Source organism: Danio aesculapii, chromosome 4 (assembly GCF_903798145.1).
Source record: "Danio aesculapii chromosome 4, fDanAes4.1, whole genome shotgun sequence".
Taxonomy (NCBI): domain Eukaryota; kingdom Metazoa; phylum Chordata; class Actinopteri; order Cypriniformes; family Danionidae; genus Danio; species Danio aesculapii.
In genome coordinates this window covers 46,760,351-46,781,638 of record NC_079438.1, presented here as the reverse complement: position 1 = coordinate 46,781,638, position 21,288 = coordinate 46,760,351, and positions in this window count along the sequence as shown.

Below are 21,288 nucleotides of genomic sequence, written 5' to 3'. Positions count from 1 at the left end.
GACTTAGGCAACTCTTTCATCGTTAACGAGCGAATGCTTTGTTTTCCCGTTATAAGAGAAAACATTTTGACAAATTTCAAAAGGGGGGTTGGAGGCAGGGTGTCTTCTGTCATTTTTCAATTCCCCTTTTATGTTGCTGCCAATTAGTTGGTGTAAACTTTAAGTTGCCTTTGACAATGATGATTTTCGCATAGCAAATGCCTGTACGACGACGGATCTGCCACAGGTCGGTCCACGAGTGACAACGTGATGGGGAAATTAAGATGGAAGACTGGCGCTTCTTATAAAGTTGACTTTCTAGGAGATCTGGTCTTTTCGGCCATGACCTTGAGCTTTTCTTAAAGCTCACTCAAAGTTTAGTCTTGCTAAGGTTTTCACCAAGGTTGCTGTTATTTGATGAGTAATGTACTATATTAGATTTGTTACATTTATTTGATGTTTTCAAGTTTCTTGATTAATATAAATAACAGCATAAATTGGGAACATTTTTGTAACATCCAACATAAAACTATGCTTTCTATGAGATCTTAAACTAATGACTTTGACCAATCAATCAATCAATCAATCAATCAATCAATCAATCAATCAAATCAGTCAATCACAAATGAGTGAATGAACAAATGAATTAAAATAACATCCAAACATGTTTTCAAACAATCCCCTAGACTTAAAATTGTACTTAAAAAATACTGTAAAATAACAAACATCTTAAATGTGCATTAAATATAGTCTTTGTTGACATTATTGATTAATTTAATGCATCCCTGAACACAAGTATCCCGGTTTCTTACGCTGCAAAAAATGCTTTTCTTACTTAGATATCTAAAAATTCAAGCATTTCAAGAAGCATTTCCAGTATCACTTTATTTTGATGGTACCTTTAACGCATTTTGTTGAATTTAAGTGACATTGCATCTACACTCCAACTAATTCTCATTTGATTATAAGTAGACTGTTAGGTTGGGGTTAGGGTTAGGGCTAGTGTAAGATGATATGTACTTGCAAAGTTTCTTAAAGTAAGTTAAATGCCTGTTGAAGGAGCAGTATCAACAGATATTAGGCAGACAGTCTACTAATACTCAAATGAGAATTAATTGGTATGTACTGTAGTTGCAATGCAACTTTTAATCAACAAAATGAGCAAGAGGGACCATCAATATAAAGTCTTACCGCATTTTCTAGGCAAGCAAAACACATTGTCTTGTTTTCAGAAAAAATATGCCAATATTTAATCAGTTTTTCCTTAAAAAAGCTAAATAATCTGCCAATGGGGTAAGCAAAATAATCTTGTTTTTCCTTTTGACATAAGATTATTTTTCTTACCCCATTGGCAGATTAGTTTGCTTGTTTTAAGGACAAATTAACTTCAATTTGGCATATTACTTCTTAAAACAAGACAATATGTTTTGCTTGTCTAGAAAATTCAGTATCACTTTATTTTGAGGGTCCCTTTAATGCATTTTGCTGAATTTAGGTAACAATGCATCTACATGCCAACTAATTCTCAATAGATTATAAGTAGACTGTTAACTTAGAGTTTTAGGGTTAGTGTAAGTTGACATGTACTTGCAAAGTTACTGATAGTTAGTTAAATGTCTGTTGAAGGAGTAGTATCAGCAGATATTAAGCAGCCAGTCTACTAATACTTAAATGAGCAATAATTGGCATGTAGTTGCAATGCAATTTTTAGTCAACAAAATGAGCAATAGGGACCATCAAAATAAAGTGTTACCAAAAGTTATTCTTGATTCAAGAATTTTTAGATATTTGGACTAGAAACAAGAGAAAAAAGTAAGAAAAACATTTTTTTGCAGTGTAGATACAGTATAAATATAAAATCCATCAAAATGAGCCGACTAAAGCATACTAAATCACATCTAGTGTAAAACTATGAACTACTCTGCCTGTTTAGCACGCTGCTCAGATGTTCAGCATCATGTGCATTTGGGATCCATTTGCAGCCCATGGTGATTCAATATGTTCGGGTATTTGTCACTCTTTTATGAGATTAGACAGCTTATCAAACATTAATAAGTGGATAGGAATTCACAGCGTGCTACAAAAAAAAAACGATAACGCTCGCAAAACCCAACAACACCAAGGGTTAAGGTTGTACAGCGCAAACTCTCCAAGAAAAAGAAGAACAAAAAATACAAAAGATGGATAAAAAAATAAAGAAAGAACAAAGGCAAAACAACCAGACCTAGTCAGAAGCTAAGGGAGACAATGCATGAAAATAATTGGAGCCCAAGGGGTGATATTTGTTCTCCTGAAATAATAATTACTCTTATGGACTGTGTGCAAACACTTTAACACTGAGGGAGGAAAAAAAAAAATAAAAAAATGAAAACAATCACGTTCCTATCAATAATCATTTCTATAGCAGAGTGGTCAGGCTTTCTTCATATCCCTATTTGTGCCCCTTTCCTGCTGCATTTTAATTAGATAAATAATGCACACAGAATCCATGACAGCTTCAGTACGCTTCACACTCCTGATTGTGTATAATTCTAATCAGAACCTCTCCATCTCATAGATAAGACAGAGTAGCAGATAGCGCATTAAAAAAAAAGCCTATCGAGTCTAAAATAAGGCAATTTCTATGTAAATCGGCAATAAAGCAGAACTTTCCTAACTGCTGAGGGCAGTCGCATTATTGACATGCGGGCTGTTCGGAAATTGTTTAACTGCTTGATAGCAGGTATCTGGCCCAGATATTTGCTTACCTTTCCTCTTCCATTAATGTCCCCTGTAATATTAAGCCATCTTCCATGCACCGCTCGCTCTTTAGCATCTGATTAGCGGCCGGTAATTCTATCTCCAGCAACGACTGCGCTGTAAGATTGCCCGCAATATTAGGTGCAGGATGAAGCATATCCATCCATCTCGAATTGGATGCATTATTGATTGACCAGCAGAGGAAAATAAGTGCCACTGGGTTATAGTTTAATATGAATGATAATGCACAAGGGCCTCGGTGAACATCAAGCTAGGTCTGTTTTCGTAGGTAGCTGTGCGTTGCTATAATGAAGCCGGAATCTGACTCATGCTCGCTCTTTGTTTGACGTAAAGTTAAGTTTCCACAACTTTGAAATGAGATGATAAAAGAATCGGGGTGTCAGCGGTTCTCTTATTGTAACTAGGGCTTATATTTCCCTGCAGGCCTCCTTGAGGGATTATGATTATACAGTAGATTAACACTTTTATCCCTATCTGTGTGCAACGAATTATTGGTAGATGAAGCACAAACTGTTGAAAAACGCCGCACTGGTAGGCAAACTCTAAGGATTTTCTAGGCTGCCAACTTTTGACCCTCAACTAGCCTTCGGTGTTACAGGACGCTTCCGGTGGTAGAAACAAATCTGAGTGGACACGATAATTCATGTGTGCCTGTGTCCGTGAATCACACAGCAAGCTTAAAATGTAAAGGTTAAACCTTCTGAATGAAAACTTGATGTTAAGGTATTGAGCATGTATGTTCTGTGTACCCAGTGAATGCCAGCTCAATCAGAGTCAAGGTGCACAGCCATGTCTCGTGCACAGCTGAAATTGTTCTCGGTTTCTAAACGCAATATCATTCATTTAAAAGTCAAACATAGCAGATTATAGAGGCGCAAATTTACTTTGATAGATAATACACATTTTTTAAATTCTGATGTAACTTACTCCAATGCTACACCTGATCTGTATTATTTTCTGTGTCTGCTGTTGTCCATACAATGAAAGTCAATGACAAAAAAGACAGTAAATTACAAGAGACCATAATAGTGGGCAATGCATTACTAGTCTTCTGAAGCTACATAGTTTCTCGTAAGGATTTTCAGTTGGTTTTCTTCAAAATCAGTGTACGTTTACATGCCACCGATGCACCAAAAAACAAAAAGTTACTTGTTTGATGGTGTTTTCAAAATTATGCCCTTCAACGATCGATGAAAAATCCAATCCTGTCGGTGGCACTTATTACTACTTGTTGGGAACTCATGAACAAGTAATGTAACGTTCCCATACAAATCTAAATCCAATTTTAATAGTTTATACAAAGACAAAAACTCACTTTTAAGACCCAATTGTGTTTTTATTCTATGTAAATGATCTGCTAAAACTTATAAAACATATGATATTGCCTAGCTAAGCAATGTGGGATGACTAAAAATGTCAGTTTTCACCAAATATCCTATTATTATCTTATTATATTATTTATCATCTGAGTCTGAACGATCTTTTATTTTGAAAAATGACTGTATTCTCTCACTTATATCTCAGTCACTTGACCGCCCAAATTTAATCCACAAGCAGCAAAATAAGTAAGAACAGACGTCTTTGGAAAGTTTTTTTGCAAAGAAGAGGAAAAGGCCCAGTGAAGGACCCACAAACTGCCAAGGTATATATCCGCAGCCCATTTGTCAACAAATCAGGTGAATCCACCATGTCTGTAAAAAAAGATCAATTGCTGGAGATTGCAATTGAATGAATACCACGTGCACACTACGAGTCACATGACAAGAACCGAGCGATCAGCTTCATATTTTATATGGAATATACACATTTTGATAGACTAATTATCTCAGACAAACACAGAACACCTAAAACCTGCAGTGCTTTGTAATTTTCCTCATAAATAAAACTTGTATCAGAGTGACAGCAATGATTTGTTAGCTTGTCATTCTCTGAGAAAACGGTTGACGGTCACCTAGCAACCTTCTAACACCCCCTACCTCTCTAGGTCTATGGTAAAATTGTCAAGTGTTGGGGACCTCTGCCTTAAGGCTGATTTATACTTCTGCGTCAAAAGCACACAGATGCTCTGGCGCAGCCTGGTCACATAGCCCTCCCTGTGGCCGTCGCTGACGCACACCTCTCAAAAAATGTAATTACACGTCACAACGTCACGTAGCGCAAGCTCTGTGATTGGTGGGCTTGGTAGCGCTGCCAGATGTGGGCGGGACAGAGAGCCGCATGAACCCGATGAAGCGAGTGTTTACAAGTGTGGAGTCCCATAAAGGAGGTACAGATGGAAAATTTTGTTTTGTGTTTACCTTATGATTAAAGTTGTTGCACGTTCGCCAGTTTCTGCATCAAAATGAGCGAGTTTGAGCCATTTCTACATTGAGGTAGCATTCAGAAAAAACAAAACACCAGCGAAGAAACTCGACACAGAGGAACATAAACGTCTACTGCCAGCTAGCGTTTCGGAAGTGTTATTGCAGAGCAACGCAAACAGCACGCAGAAGTATAAATGCATGACAATGCATACGCTGTGTGTAACGCAGACAGGCTTTAGTGACTCATTTCTGCCACCTACTGGTGGTTTACTTTCGAATTGAAAGTATCCTTCTACATTGTTGCACACAAGGCTTAATGTCACCCCTTTAATGAACATAAACATAAGAAAAATGTTTGGAGTATATTTTACAAGAATGTCTTTCAACTAATTTTTGGGCTATGTGTTTACTTGTTTCTTTTACACTAAAATTGCAAGTAAATTTCATAGGTATATCTCACACTAAATATTTATAAGAACAGAAGAGTCATACAAGCTTTGAATGACATGAGGACTAAATGGTGACAATTGTATAAGCTATCCCCTTAAGACTGTCATTGATTCCGTAGGTAAAGTTTAACAATAAAACACACAAAATACTGCCCCAAATGATTTGTTTTCTTCTCTTAAATGATTGATATCACCATATGCCAATTTATTTTCATTTAAAAATGTGCAGAAAAAAATAAAGAAAGTGCAGATGCAATAAATATATCATTTAAATGAATGTTTTACAGTATCCAAGGGCAAAAACTGCATAACCTTAATCTAACACTACTGTGATTTGATTTCAGTATTTCGTGTCTAAGACATGCATTCTTACATCACAGTACTTTTTCTGTTGTCCAAGTTTGCAAGGCATTTACAGTAGCCATGGGGCGTTAATTTATTCATGTGTTTTCTTTAAATATTCACACAGTGGCAATCTGTTGAGACTCATTGGCCGTCTCCTGAGCACTGGCCGGAGCGATGCAGAGAAGAGAGAAAAAGAGGGCCCGACAGCGGTTAATTATTAAAAATGTCAAAAATAATCACTAACTCCACTGCAAACCTCCATTGTCATCAAACCTGTAGCGTACATATCTGAATTCTATTCAGCAGGTCAAAGGCACTGCATGGGAGCCGCTAATAGCAATACAACAAAACCTCTCGTAGATGTATTGAGGAATGGTTTTGTAAGCTGCTACACAAGGGGCTCAATAAATGACGATTAAAACATGACCTCCATCCTGCCGACATATGTCGTAACTGAAAACTACTTTCACCTCTATTTTCGCTGCTTTGTGCGTGAGATGTTTCAAGGTGGCCTCATTTGAATCAAGGCTGTCATAGTGCATGAATAGGAACGGATGTATGGAATCTTAATAAAATCCCTACACCATGGGCTGATTTTTTATGACAGCACTTCATCTCTCTGTTAAATGCCATAGGAGCTTATTTAGCGACATAATTGTGTCTCTCGTTTTAGGCTTTTGTAAAGGCTTGTTGTTAAGCTTTTTGTCCTGTGAAGTCTTTTGTGCACATCTATTTGCTCTTTGTATGCAATTTCCAGTTTCAAGATCACGTAATCTGATTTTTTTTCTGATTGCTAACAAAGATTTTTAGATAGATGGATGGACAGACGGGCGGATGGATTAAATAGTAGATGAACAAAAGAATGATGGATAGATAGGTAGGTAGATAGGTACTTAGGTAGGTAGATGAAAATAAAGGAGTGACAGAGAGAGAGAGAAAATAAATAGATATGACAGAGAGATAAAACTAATGTCATTGACAGAGTGAAAAAAGAGATGGATGGATGGATGGATGGATGGATGGATGGATGGATGGATGGATGGATGGATGGATGGATGGATGGATGGATGGATGGATGGATCGACAGATGCATGCATGGATGGATCGATGCATGGATGGATGAATGGATGGATGGATGGATGGAATGATGGTAATAAACAGACTTACATTTACATTTATATACATTTAGTCATTTAGCAGACGCTTTTATCCAAAGCGACTTACAAATGAGGACAAGGAAGCAATTCACACAACTATAAGAGCAGCAGTGAACAAGTGCTATAGACAAGTTTCAGGTGTGTAAAGTCTAAGTAGCAAAGCATTAGTAAAAATTTTTTTTTTTTTTTTTTTTGGAGAAAGAGAGAGAGAGAGAGAGGGCACAGTTAGTGGTATAGCCAGAGAGGCAGTTGCAGATTAGGAAGGAAAGTGGAGACTTAACAGTAAATAGAGTGAGAAAAAATGGATGGATGGACAGACGGATTGTTAAAACGATAGATAGATAGATGGATGGATGGATGGATGGATGGACATACAGATTGTTAAAGCGATAGATAGATAGATAGATAGATAGATAGATAGATAGATAGATAGATAGATAGATAGATAGATAGATAGATAGATAGATAGATAGATAGATAGATGGATAGATGGATGGATGGATGGATGGATGGATGGATGGATGGATGGATGGATGGATGGATGGATGGATGGACGGATGATGAATGGGATGGATGGATGGATGGATGGATGGAATGATGGTAATAAACAGACTTAACAGTAAATAGAGTGAGAAAAAAATGGATGGATGGACAGACGGATTGTTAAAACGATAGATAGATAGATAGATGGATGGATGGATGGATGGATGGATGGATGGATGGATGGATGGATGGATGGGGGGGTGAGTGGGTGGGTGGGTGGGTTTGTGAGGGGGTGGGTTGGGCGGGCGGGCGGGCGGGCGGACGGACGGACGGACGGATGGATGGATGGATAGACAGACAGACAGACAGACAGACAGACAGACAGATAAATAGATAGACAGATTGATGGATGGATGGATGGATGGATGGATGGATGGACGGATAGACAGACAGACAGACAGACAGACAGACAGACAGACAGACAGACAGACAGACAGACAGACAGACAGACAGATAGATAGATAGATAGATAGATAGATAGATAGATAGATAGATAGATAGATAGATAGATAGATAGATAGATAGATAGATAGATAGATAGATAGATGGCAATAAATGGATAATCACGATTGGATAGATACATAAAGGCGGAATGATGAATGATCGGACGGCTGAAGAGACAGAAGAACAAATTAAACAATCAGCTTGATATGACGTTCCCTCTTCAACAAGCACGAGGTCAGAATCAGTGTCCAGTGATCCCGTTCAAGTGCATCCACCGAAAGCCAAACTAATGGGATTCTGTGTGTGGCTTGTCTGCCTGCTTTCTGATCACCGCAAGATTGCACTATTGACCAAATGTCAAGCGCAGAGAGATGCAATGATTGAATAAAAGAGTATACATAATCGAAGGAGAGAACTCTGCCAGAGCCGCCTTCTGTTGCCTCTCTAACTACACCCTGGGAAATTCTCAAAAATCATTACCCCTCCCATCACCACACACACACACACACACACACATGCAGCTGTCATCCCACCTCTGCTCTCTTGTGATGCTCTCTTGAAATGCTATTTGTTTTTCTCATTAAAAGCAAATTTTATATATGTCTCTCTCTCGCATCTCTCGTTCCCATGCATCTCAACCAAACAGCAGCTCAGAGGACGCACTGTGAAATATTTTGGGCCCAAATTAATGTGCTATTACTACAGGAGGACCGAGCTGAAGATGACAGAGGGCCTCAGGATATTTAGATCAGTACCAGATTGGTTACCGTGAAGGAAAAGTGGGTGTTGACCCCAAGAGACCAATACACCGTCCCAAACAAACATAACTCACCTAAGGGGGGCGAGGAGGCAGCGAACAGATTAAATTCTGATTAGGGAGAAGAAGCCCAGAGGAATTTATTGGTCACTCGAGAGGCTGAGTGATGTTGTACCAGTCTGACAACTGCTTGAACATGCTAATGACGCTGTTGCATTTAGAAACGTGGCAAATGAAAAATGCATTCCTTCAGAAAGGTTGCTCTTCCCCCCCCCACACCTACTTCTGTTCTAAAGTGATCCAAATCTGTCAGAGGTGAAATAAATTACATCCTCTCAGGAAGACGAAAAGGATTTTATTTCCAGAGTTTTGCATTGTGCTGTGTGTTTTTGTATCTATTCGGCGAGATATTGATAAAGTAAGAGGAGTTTTTTTTTGTTGTTATTTACTGACTTTCATGGTAAAAGCACGACAAGAAAAATTTGGAAGATTTTATAGGTGAACAGGGGTTTCATAATAATTACTTTCATTTAAATAGAGCTTTTCTGACACTTAAAGTGCTGGATTTTTTGGGAGGGATTTTCATCCACCATCAGTGTGCAGCATCCATCTGGATGGACACAACAGCAGCCACATTGCGCCAGACCACACACCACACACTAGCTGATTGGTGGAGAGGAGACAGAGTGATGAAGCCAATTATGATATGGGGATGGTTAGCAGGCCATGATGGGCCGAGGATAGTAGGCAAATTTTTTTTAATTTTCTACTTTTTTGAAGGACATCCTGTGATATTTAACGACCACAGACAGTTAGGACCTCGGTTTTAACGTCTCGTCTAAAAGACGGCACTCACTGAGCAGTATAGAGTCCCTTTCACTAAACTGGGGCGTTACGACCCACACAGACCACAGGTTGAGCACCCCTACTGGTCTTACTAACACCGCTTCCGACAGCAACCTAGCTATCCCATGTGGTCTCTCATCTAGGTACAGCCTGCTTAGCTTCAGTGTGTGACCATGTGAGAGTTGGAGAGAGCTAGCTGCCGCCTAATAAACATTTCTTGAATCATTTTGTGTGTGTGTGTATATATATATATATATATATATATATATATATATATATATATATATATATATATATATATATATATATATATATGCAAATATCCATAACAGCACAAAAGGGTTAAACATTGGTGTTAGCGCCAATCCTTTTTAACTTCTTTTAAAACTACTTTGCGAGGAAAAAAAAAATCTGTAAATTCCTTCAAATTCCAGACAGACAGACAGAAGGTCACAGCTTTTTTTGCCTGATTAATTTCGGCATGAACTCTCTCTTTAACCATGATTGCTAAAGTTTTTTGTCGCACCTGTGCTCGCACTGAAACAGCTCGCGTCCCTCCCTTCCAACCGCTTGTGCATGCAATTACACCTAAATGCACTAAAACGATTGACTGAAGCATGTGAAGGGCATTTACTTTTTGTGAAGCGTGACATAATCGCAGAGGTTTAGATTCCTTTTTTTATCAGGAGGCCCAGGTAATGATGAAGGCCTGGGATCCATTCAGATTTCTCATTTACAGCTAGGAGAGGATGGCCCCATCTGTTCAGTGGCAAGGCCCCTTCCAGCAATCTTTGATATCACTGAACGCTATTAGCTGAGGAAGAGGCTGGGCTAATGGACCTTTAAGAGCTCATTTATTTGAAGCAATTATTTTGAGGCGACCCCTTTTTTGGAATTGAGCATCGCCCTCACAAACGGGGGGAGATTACGCCGTGTTTGGAGGAGAATGCATTTGACTGAAGGACACGAGGAGCTGAAGGAAGAAACTCATTTCAGACCCACAAACAGCGCTCGATTTAAACTAGCGGTTAAAAGTTTGGGATGTGGAGGATTTTTTCATGTTTTTAAAAGTAGCCTGCATTTATTTAATCAAAAATACAGTAAATATGGTACAATTTCTACCAATTAAACATAATCAGGTCTTCTTGAATGTAGTCTCATTATTTTGGTGTTTCAAGCTGAATATTTAGCATCATTACTTTAGTCTTCAGAGTCAAATGATCCTTTGGAAATCATATAATGTGTCAACGTTTTCTGTTCTGTTATTATAGGACTCAGTCTTTAATAATGATTATTATTATCAATGTTCAAAACAATATCCTGCTTCATAGTTATGTTAATGGTATCTTCCCTGAACAGAAAGTTCAAAATAACAGCATTTATTTGAAATAAAAGCATATTCTTGTTACATTACAAATTCCTTTGACACCTAAACAACACTGTAAAAAAAATCCATAATTTACAGTTAATTTCCGGCAACTGGGGTGCCAAAAAAAAAGGAAAAGAACAGCCGTTAAATTACAGAAATTTACTGTAAAATAAAAGAGGTTGAATTGCAGAAATTCACCAGAAAATTTTAATTTAAGGAAATTCCTGTAATTTAATGTCCGTTATGTCCAGCTGCCGGAAATAAACCGTAAAATTACGGATTTTTTTTTACAGTGAAGTTAATGTGTCCTTGATAAAATGAATTAAATTGGTAAAAATGCTTTAATGGAATGTTTAAATGAAACTGCATCAGTTTCCACAAAAATATGAAGCGTTTACAACAGTTTCAACACTGATCATAATAATAATAAATGTTTCTCAAGCAGCCGATCATTATATTACAATGATTTCTGAAGAATCGGGTGACACTGAAGACTAAGCAATGATGCTGAAAATTCAACTTGTAATCGGCAATTGATAAATACAATTCTAAACTCTATTGAATTACAGAAACGTTCTTTTAAATTATAATAATATTTAATAATAATAATATACAGTATTAACGTGATCAGTAACGTGTAATCAGTTAATGTGGTGTTGGTGACAGAAATAGACAGAAATTTAATAAAAAATTAAAAAAACTACATTAAAAACTCTTACAGATCCCAAACTTTTACCAGTAGTGTGCCCAGATGTCAACTCACGGAAGCGTTTTTCAGTATTCAGAAGCGCAGGTTTGAGTCAATCAGTTTTTTGAACAGAACGTTGCAAAAGCGAGAAAGAAAAACAATCTCAGATGGGATGGGACTGAGTCAGCAGCGCTGCCTTTACAGAGGGACAGGCCTGCACATCAAAATGGAGATTGAAGAACTCAAAGATACCCATCATATGTCTTACTGCACAGAGGCATTAATACATTGGACTTCCGAGGTGGAATGAGTCTGTGGCTGATTCTGACTCCAGTTATGTGTATGCACCATAGGAGGAAATATTGGATAGATTTTAAATGTTTTTTAGACTACACTGCATTAAAAGCAAACTGTATAGTTAAAAAAGACAATTACTGTAGATTTTTTCTTACTTTTAAATATGTCAATTAAAATCAAATATATTAAAATAAATCATCAGACTAAACCAGAGTTATTTTATTTCTCTTAGAAATAAAATGTTACTAAAGGAAAAAGATTTTTCTGATGTACAGTATATGTGTATGTAGTTTAAAAAAAGACAATAGATTATTTTCTTTCATTTAAATACACCGAATATGTTGTCAGTTTAAATCAAATAGATTTTAAATAATTCCTCAGTCTGAACCAGAGTTATTTTATGTACTAAATAAAATGAATGCTATTTTGTTCCTTGAAATAAAATGTCACCAGAAAAATTAAATAAATAACAAATATCAAATCTGTCAATAAATATTTCTCATATTAATTCAAATTTTAATTTATGGGTCACACTTTATTTGGTGGTCCGTTTTGTTGAATTTAAGTTACATTGCATCTGCATGCCAACTAATTCTCATTAGATTAAAAGTAGACTGTTAGGTTGGGGTTGGGGTTAGGGTTAGTGTAAGTTGACATGTACTTGCAAAGTTTCTTATAGTTAAATGTCTGTTTAAGGAGCAGTATCAACAGATATTAAGCAGACAGTCTACTAATACTCAAATGGACCCTCAAAATAAAGTGTTACCAATTTATGTATAAAAAAAATTAAATAGACACATTTAAAATACGTATACTAACAACATTTACAATCTAATCTACCACCCCTCAACTTGTCTTTATTAAATTGGTGTGCCAATTTTTGGATTTGATGGACTGTGTTTATTCATTTTTCACAAATACTCAATTTTAGCAACAACACTGTCCTTTTAGAGGATGATTACACACGGTTGATCACCATATATGAAAATGTACTGATGCCTTAAAATAAATCCCCTAAAATAAAAAAAACAAAAGGAATAAAAAAGGGGGAAAAATCTAATGTTAGGTAAGAGATTAAAACAGCCTTTCAAGTTGTATATACTATTAGGATAATTTTAATACCCAAGAATCCAAGTTTGGGATATGCAATAATTAAAAAAATCCCCAAAATCAGATAGACTGCTTTAGAATTATTTTGTATATTTTCTCCCACAACAGCTATGTCACCTTGTCTTATGTTATGTTCTATGTTCTTTGTATTTGACAAAAAAAATCTAAAATCCCCCATTAAGCTGAATGGGAAATGTATTCAAAATTAAACATATTCAGTACAGATTTCACCCTAAACAGAGGGGAGAGTGGGAATTGCCACTTGGGACCTCCATGATTCCAATTTTTTTATAGCAATTTACAACAAGACAGGAAGGGAATACATCTCCACAATTACAGTTATTCTACTAATCCCTAACCCTAAAGTCTACTAATCCTCTAAAATCCTCTAATGAGGGTTAGTTGACATTTGGTTGCAAAATGGGAACAGAATGTACTGTTTAAGTGAGCATCAAAATAAAGAGCAATCAAAAATATCTATTCAACGAGCTGCCTACATAACTAGCATACTGTAATTCAAAGAAAAAGAACATCCTTCTATATAAATTTACAAAAATCTACAAAAAAAATGAGACATAGTGAAGTGTATCCAAAATCCATGTTGCATATTTTACATTCCAGGAGCTTTTCTTTTCGCACCACATTCAGAATCTCAACAGATCAACTTTCGACTTAAAAAAAAAAAAATTGGCAGAAAGAACACTTAGTCCCAAGCTGCACATAAGCATCTCCTTCTGCCTCCCTCGTGACCGAGAATATCACTCACTTTGCTAGGATATGAAAGAAGCAAAAAAACCCAAAGAACACTGCAGTGGCTTCAATACATGACATTCGCAAAGTAAAAAGATCAATCAGATCTTTTATGATTATGCTTCTTTCTTTGAACGTTTCAATCTACCAAATATAGACAACCTCCGCAATCTACTCTAACCTTACCCGCAAGTTTGTAATATACTTTGTACGCTTTTGAAAATGGTACATCCGCTTCTTGCGAGCCCTTATTTTTTTTTAACCTTAGCTGTATTCTGAGATCAGACCATGAGCAAGTGATGCAATATCGTGGCCTGGTGGACTCAGTAATGTAGTCAATGGTATAAGTCCTACTGCAATTTAAAACTGCTTATCCGAGCTGAATCCAGATGGGAAATCACTCCCAAACAGTTTTCTCTTATAAGCACTCGTCAGGGCTTAGCAGGGTGGTGTTCATCTCCTCACAGAGGATGCGCAAATCGCTTTAGTCCAAAAAAAAAGAAAAAAAAAAAAAGTGAGGCCTCATGAGCTATTTGATGAGACGCCGGCTCATAGGACTCAGTCTCCTGCCTTCAATTTGGTGGACCCAATGCCTCAGCTCAGCTGAGCATCCACTTCCATTTTCAATATTGCTTCTCCTATCATTGCTGAAAGAGTCTCCGCAAATGCCAGGCAGCCTCATATTGGAAAATAATGGGCCTTGAACTACCTGAGTCTCAACTACACTAAACTACTGGTGTTTCTTTCTGTTCATCTTGCCATTAAAACCTTTACGCTTCCTGACAAAGCTGTGGATATGTTCACTCCAGTTGTTTTTACATGTGATAAATCGATGCGTTTGTAGATTGGGCTACTGTGAAGATGGCGTCGGAGCAATCTGAACTACAATGGGGCACGATGTGAGTTTGAAACGCACCCTCGCGAGAAAGGGATCCGTTCTGATCGTCGCTGGAGGATTAGTAACTATTCCACCGGGTCCCCTGACATGCAAAGAGAGCAGCCAATTAAAACATGAAGGAGGGGACTCGTACGCTCCTACACAAAACACGGGAGAGATGTGGAAAAAAAAGGCAAAGATGGGTAGTGCAAGTTAGAGAGAAACGTAGAGGAGTGAGATGTAAAGGTTCTCAGTTTGCTTGTACATCAACCCCGTTTTCGTCGCTGTGTACCATATGAATCAGGGGAAAAAGCCGCAATCCTGGCTGGCTTTGAACCACCAAAAGAAGCTTGAACTACACGCCTAATTTGCAGCTTTATGCCAGAACACATTCCCATCAAGCTCACAGGGGTTGTGACATGAGAAACCCAAATTTAAAAAGGGGGGGGATGCGTCATCCGAGTTGGATGCTTATAATATTTGCTGCCTTCTGTACTGGGGACTACATGTGATGCAGACAAACTGGTTGATTTATGAATGTAGCTTTTTCTAGCTAAGAGGGATTCAATCTTTTGGAGCCCCGATAGGCTGCAAGGTTTGTAGAAAGTCAGTGAACATTGTGCTGGAGTAGGCTTTGCCAGAGTAGCTCGCCTCAGGTCAAATAGAGATCATCTTTAGCTTTAATTACGAAGTGCATTTGTCAAAGCATTGCTTTGACAACCTTATGCAATGCTACAGTTTATTTGCATCAAGGGTTGCATCCATTTTGGCAGAGATCTTGTGTTTATAATGGAAGCACCTCCAACATCATATTCTAAGTAGAGCCACTCTGTAAAGTCTACTCAAGTACATCCCTGAGATGTTCAATGGGGTAAAAGTCAATCGGTGGTCAATATGAAGACAGACCTATACACGCCTTCCACAGTCTAAGCCAGGAGTATCCAAACTCAGTCCTGGAGAGCCAGTGTCCTGCATAGTTTAGCTCTAACTTCCTTCAACACACCTCCCTGATGTTTCTAGTATACCTAGAAAGAGCCTGATTATCTGGTTCAGGTGAGTTTTATTAGGGTTGGAACTAAAATATGCAGGACACCGGCCCTCCAGGACCGAGTTTGGACACCCCTGGTCTAAGCCAAATTAATCTTGACCTTGTTGTCCTGAATATGGTGATGCAATATTTTCTTCTGACATGGTTTTTTAAGGGATAATTGAACCTTAAAACAGTTCCAAACCGTATGAGTTTCATACTTCGGGTGGACCAAAAAGTGTTATTGAAAAAATGTTCGGCATCTGATGGTACTCGCCTTCCTATTAGGGAAAAATATTTTTAACAATTTAATTTGCCATTGTTGTACAAGCTCATATATCGCCTTTATTTGCTTATCACTTTGAACCTGATTTTTCATCACACCACAGCATTATGGCAAGGGTTCTCAACTCTTTGCTTCAACTTTGACCCAAATCATCTGTATCTTCTAGTAATCATGAAGATATAGCATGCTCAGATGTGTTTGACTGGGGTTGAAGCCAAATAACATGGACCTTGAAAGACTGAGTTGAGGACCCAAACATTATGGGACAGTATATGTATAGTGTCGTAGGAACGCATACATATAATGTAGGCTGCATTGCCTAATTAGATTAAAATTAATCTCGAAGCTGCCACGTTCACTGGGTGCCAACAATGCCCAATCCCTAATGACACTTTTCATGTGCACTTGTGATCCTTGCAGACCTTGGGTCCAATCCCAATTCTATTTTTACCCCTACCCCTTCCCTGTGAAGGGAAGGGCTTTAAAACCCCACAAGACCTTTTCCACCCCTAAGAAATGGAACACCACTACAACACCTGCAACACGGACATAATATGCCTGATCTCTGGCTTCATATGAGATTGACGACCAGCAACTGGTTTTAGTTCTTCCAGTTGTGCTTATTTTTTGGTCATTTTATCTTAAGAGAAATTACTGAAGGCAACAATATTATGTTATCATTAACGACTCTAATGTGGCAATAAGACCGTAACTCGTGATGTGTACCATTGTAGATGGTATATTCTGGGAAAATTTTTGTATCCCTTAGTTTTGAGTGTGGTCCTGAAAAATCTCCTTTTCAAGGGCAATCTAGCCCTTCCCCTTAACCCTACGCCTACAAGCTAAAGAGGATTGGGACAAGGGGAAGGGCTAAGGGGTAGAATTGGGATTGCGGCCTTACAGTGTCTGCCGTGTGCATGAGACTGTAAGTCAGTGGTGCAAGACTCAGCTCATCATGGGCTCACAGCACTGCAGAGATTAGATACCATTAAACATTCCTAACTGAATATACCTGATCCAGCTAATCAAGTCCTTCAGGGTTATTTACTTGTTTTAAAAAGGGTTGAAACCAAACACATGAATGCGTTTTAAAAAAAAAAACTTAAACTCTCAGAAGTGTGCTCATGCGTGAATGGCCTTAATGTGCACTTTGATCAGACTTCTACCATGACTGAAGGTGAAAGGTCTTGCTAAAAAATGATTACTTCAATGGCCTCCTCAAAATGACACCCCATCACTCTGATACTCCCATCTCTGAGGTGCATAGTGATGAACCCTCTAAATAGAGCAAAGCTATATTCACACACACGACTCTGACTCTGAACCTTGGGGTAAATATCTGGCGCAGGTTATGATGTCACAAGCTTTTTGCAGCAGCTGTTCAGCGGCTAGTAAGAGTGACAGTTGCTCTAGCCACTGTGAAATGTGGCGACTTAGCCATCTTAATTAGCTGTCGTCTCCAGCTCAGGCCCCCCTCGGCATGATGGAAAGTTGTTCTCCAAGGACTCGATCATAGCAAATTGGAGGCAATCGTCTTTAAACCATTTTTTCATACCTTCAACTCTACACACGAGAAAAATAGGTTGCAACGTAAGTCAAGGCGTATCAAAAGATTTCCCCACCAGGGACCAAAATAATAGTCAAATAATGCCATCTAAAAGCCACTTCAGCTGATTTTCCTTTCAGTCTAACTTGTTGTAGCCTATACCTTTGAGAGCACTCAATAGCATGGAAATAAGTGTATTGCTTTGACTGTCTCTTATGTTTTAAGCCGATGAGTTTTGGAATCTGCCAAATTCACAGCCCTCATTGAAGGTGAAGGTTAATGCTTCTCATTCAAACAACGGAGGTGTAGGTGCTTAGAATGCCACCTATTGACGTGCAGAAAATTAATTTCAAAGGAAGCATATTTTGAAAAGCTCGCCAAAGCGCAAATGCTTCCATCACCGTGGCCAACAAGAGTCTGCACACTTACCGCACTCTATTCCATCTCATTTTTGTAATGAGGCCATTGTGAGGCCCGTCTGCGCACGCTTTTAGTTCATCCCGAGAACCTCACCTTGTGTGTTTTTGAGTCAATTAGCATTGGGGAATAGAATGAGCTAGAGGCTAATGGCTCTGAACAGAGGGGTGATGTCCTTCAATGTTTCAAATAAAGAGAGAGACTGTACAATGTTAAAGCAGATGGAGGCTGGGCCATCGTACCATTACCTCTCTTGTACTGATCAAGGTTTAGCTCCCCCTCCTTGAATCACCAGGTTTAATTATTTTAAGAAATGGCACAGTGCTGATCTCAGATCATGTAAAAGGGCAACTTTTACGGTAGCAACACCATGTCATTACACTGACTGACGCGTGTGGGTGGGAAAATTGCAGCAAGAGCGCAGGAGAACATCAGTGACATCAATCATTGCTTCATCTTGCCAATTAGTGCTCCCAGATATACACGCAGATGAAAATCAGAGCCTCATATAACTGGCTGACAGACTTGAGATCAACCCCCCAGCCTCCAAAACAGCATCAGCAGCTCCAAACTTTACAACAAGATGTCTGGTTTTGTTCCTGGGCCTCTGGAGTCATTCTTCTGCGAAGCAAAGTTGCTTGCATATTTTGACTCCTTTTATTTGCAATTAAGAATAAGCAAACCTAATTTAGACAGTTTTGACTGGTCAAAAAGCACAAATAGCATTGTAGTTTTGGCTCTGTTGTGCATTTTAACAGTTTTAAAGTAGTCATTTGCATACCTATACATACAAAGTTTATAACAGTTACAAGAAATGAAAGATGAGGGATGAATGTGCTCAAAAGTTGAAGTAAGCATTAGACTTAGCATAGATCTTGACAGGTGGGATGTTGCCAGTTGATATGAATATTTAAGAGATTTAGTGCTAACAGGCTAATTTGTTTGATTTAAAGCTTTTAAATGACTGGACTGAATAGGAGCTCAAAAATATGTAGAATTTTGTACACTTTGCACAGGTGCTTGTTGCTCGAAATCTTCAAAGATAAACCTTAGACTGCATGAAAAAACCTGACCATTACTCATGTACACCAATAATCGCACTCCTTCTGAGCAGAATGAACCTCTGAAAAGGCATTTTATATTGCAATCCAAGGTACCTCTTTGCCTACAGTACATAAAAGACTTAAAGACTGTTTTGTGTAGTACATAAACTAGAGGTTCCATCACAGACGAGCCTCCATTTTACTGTCAACTGATGCTCAGCACTGCAATAGGGATTGTCGGCAAGAGATTAAAGATATTTTCCTCTTCAGGCGGAGTAAATTGGTTTGGATAAGGCTTGATTGATTGCCGCAGAGGTATACAGCAGTCTGTTTGAAATGCTTAGTTCCAAACACACAAAGTCATTTCAACCGAGCTACTCAAGGAAATCATGCTGGATGGAATCAATAGATATTATGTAGCATGGTACCAGTATTGCTCAAGGTTATCATTAAAGGCTTGTAGAAATATTGTTCAATGGCTCATCTTCTTGTGGTTTGGAAAACACGTGTGTCTCTGTGGGCCTAACACTTAAAAGGCCTGGATGGTTTATTGACTGTAGAGGTTCCTTGTGATGGAAGATTTTAACTGGGAAGTATAAAAGTGACCTCCAAAACTCCAATGAGACCTAGACGCTTGAGTGTCAATAACAACAGATATTTAATCACATAAAATGTTTAATTGTCCTACCTTACTTGGATTTACGCTGAATAACCAAAGCACATACTGTGAAGGGCAGTGAAGTGTTCTTCGCTTATATGTTTGCAGCTCTAGTGTGTAACGGTTTGGATTTATTACATCTTCTGTAGATGAGGAAGCAGTGATAAAAATTAAAAATATTAATACAAAAGTGTTTGCTTAAACCATTATTGCAATAGTTGCAAATATATATATACACATTGTATAAACATATAATAAGTGCCTTAATAAAGCTGTATATTATTGCGCAGACGCTCAAAATGTAATGGTCTAATTAACTTAATGGTCTGTTTGTCTGTAAATTATGCAACCTTTTAAAAAGCAGCAATATACTCTAAACATCATAACTATAAATGCCAAACACATTGCAAATCAGAAAGGTCTGACTTGAGCAATGGCACCTCGAATGTGTACAATTATCCCGAACATTAAGGCAATCGCAAATTAAAATGCTCTGATCTAACTGCAACTGGCCTTCAGGCAGTCGAGGAAAGTCCTCCTTCTGCAATGAAGTCACGTTGCACTTGGATATTCTAACTCTCAGACTGGCCTAAACAATTAATTGCTGGTTCATTAAGTAATCTCCGTTGATCCCAGTGCGGCAATAGGATAAGGCCAGTATCTGGTGGATTGGGTATTCTTTAACTTCAAAGGTGTCCCCTCAGGCCTATTACTAAAGGTGATTTCTTCAGACTTTGCTGAGGAGTCTCTATTATTCGCTTTAGTTGTCTCTTGGCCAAAACCTAAAATTGGTCTAGAGGGCAGAGAGAGCGGAGTTTGGGAGTAAGAAACTTGTCATTAAAAACTAGGAATCCCTTGACCCTGGTTGAGGGTCACCTACCTGAAGCAATTATTGGGTGTCTCTTTAAGGAGAGGCTCTTGTGGTCGTTAGTGCAAAGTCACATGTCGTCCCATTGTGTCCATTGGGAGCAGAGAACTCTGGGAATCTACTGTACAAGTGTGGTTATTAGATTGGGTGTGAATCTGTACCAGAGGCAAGGGGTGGTTAGCAGATTGTGGAAGTGTATTGTTGGTAACTCTTATTGGGATTTTGAAAGGCGAAAGAAGAAGATGATGGAGATGCTGCAGGATTAATATAAAAGTGCACGCTTCACAGTCTCGAATGGGGCAACAGCTAAGCCAGTAAAATAAGGATATAAAAGACCAAATGGCAAGGAACCTGGACACAAACACCATGTTCTCTGATGACTACAGCAAGGCATCTAACCCGATTGCTTTATTCCAATCAAGATCATCATAGTATATATGATTGCCTTTAACTAATGATGTATATTAGACTTGTCACAATAGGGACTAAACACAAATTATTGTCTTGACCAACGCATTTTATTCATTGGAAAAGTAATGCTTAACCTTCGTAAAGATGCTTACCAATGCTTTTAAGACTCTGTTATGGAACCCTATTTGTGGCTATACAACAATGTGAATGTAACAGCAACTGTTCAGCAACAACACCCAATCAAAAGCCAAACAGTGCTTGCCTCATTAAATATTCATGTGCTTTGGTACAGTCAGAGAAACTTTATCATGTTGAGTTTTGTTTCCGAGTGAGAGGGAGGAAAAATCAATATGTCAAC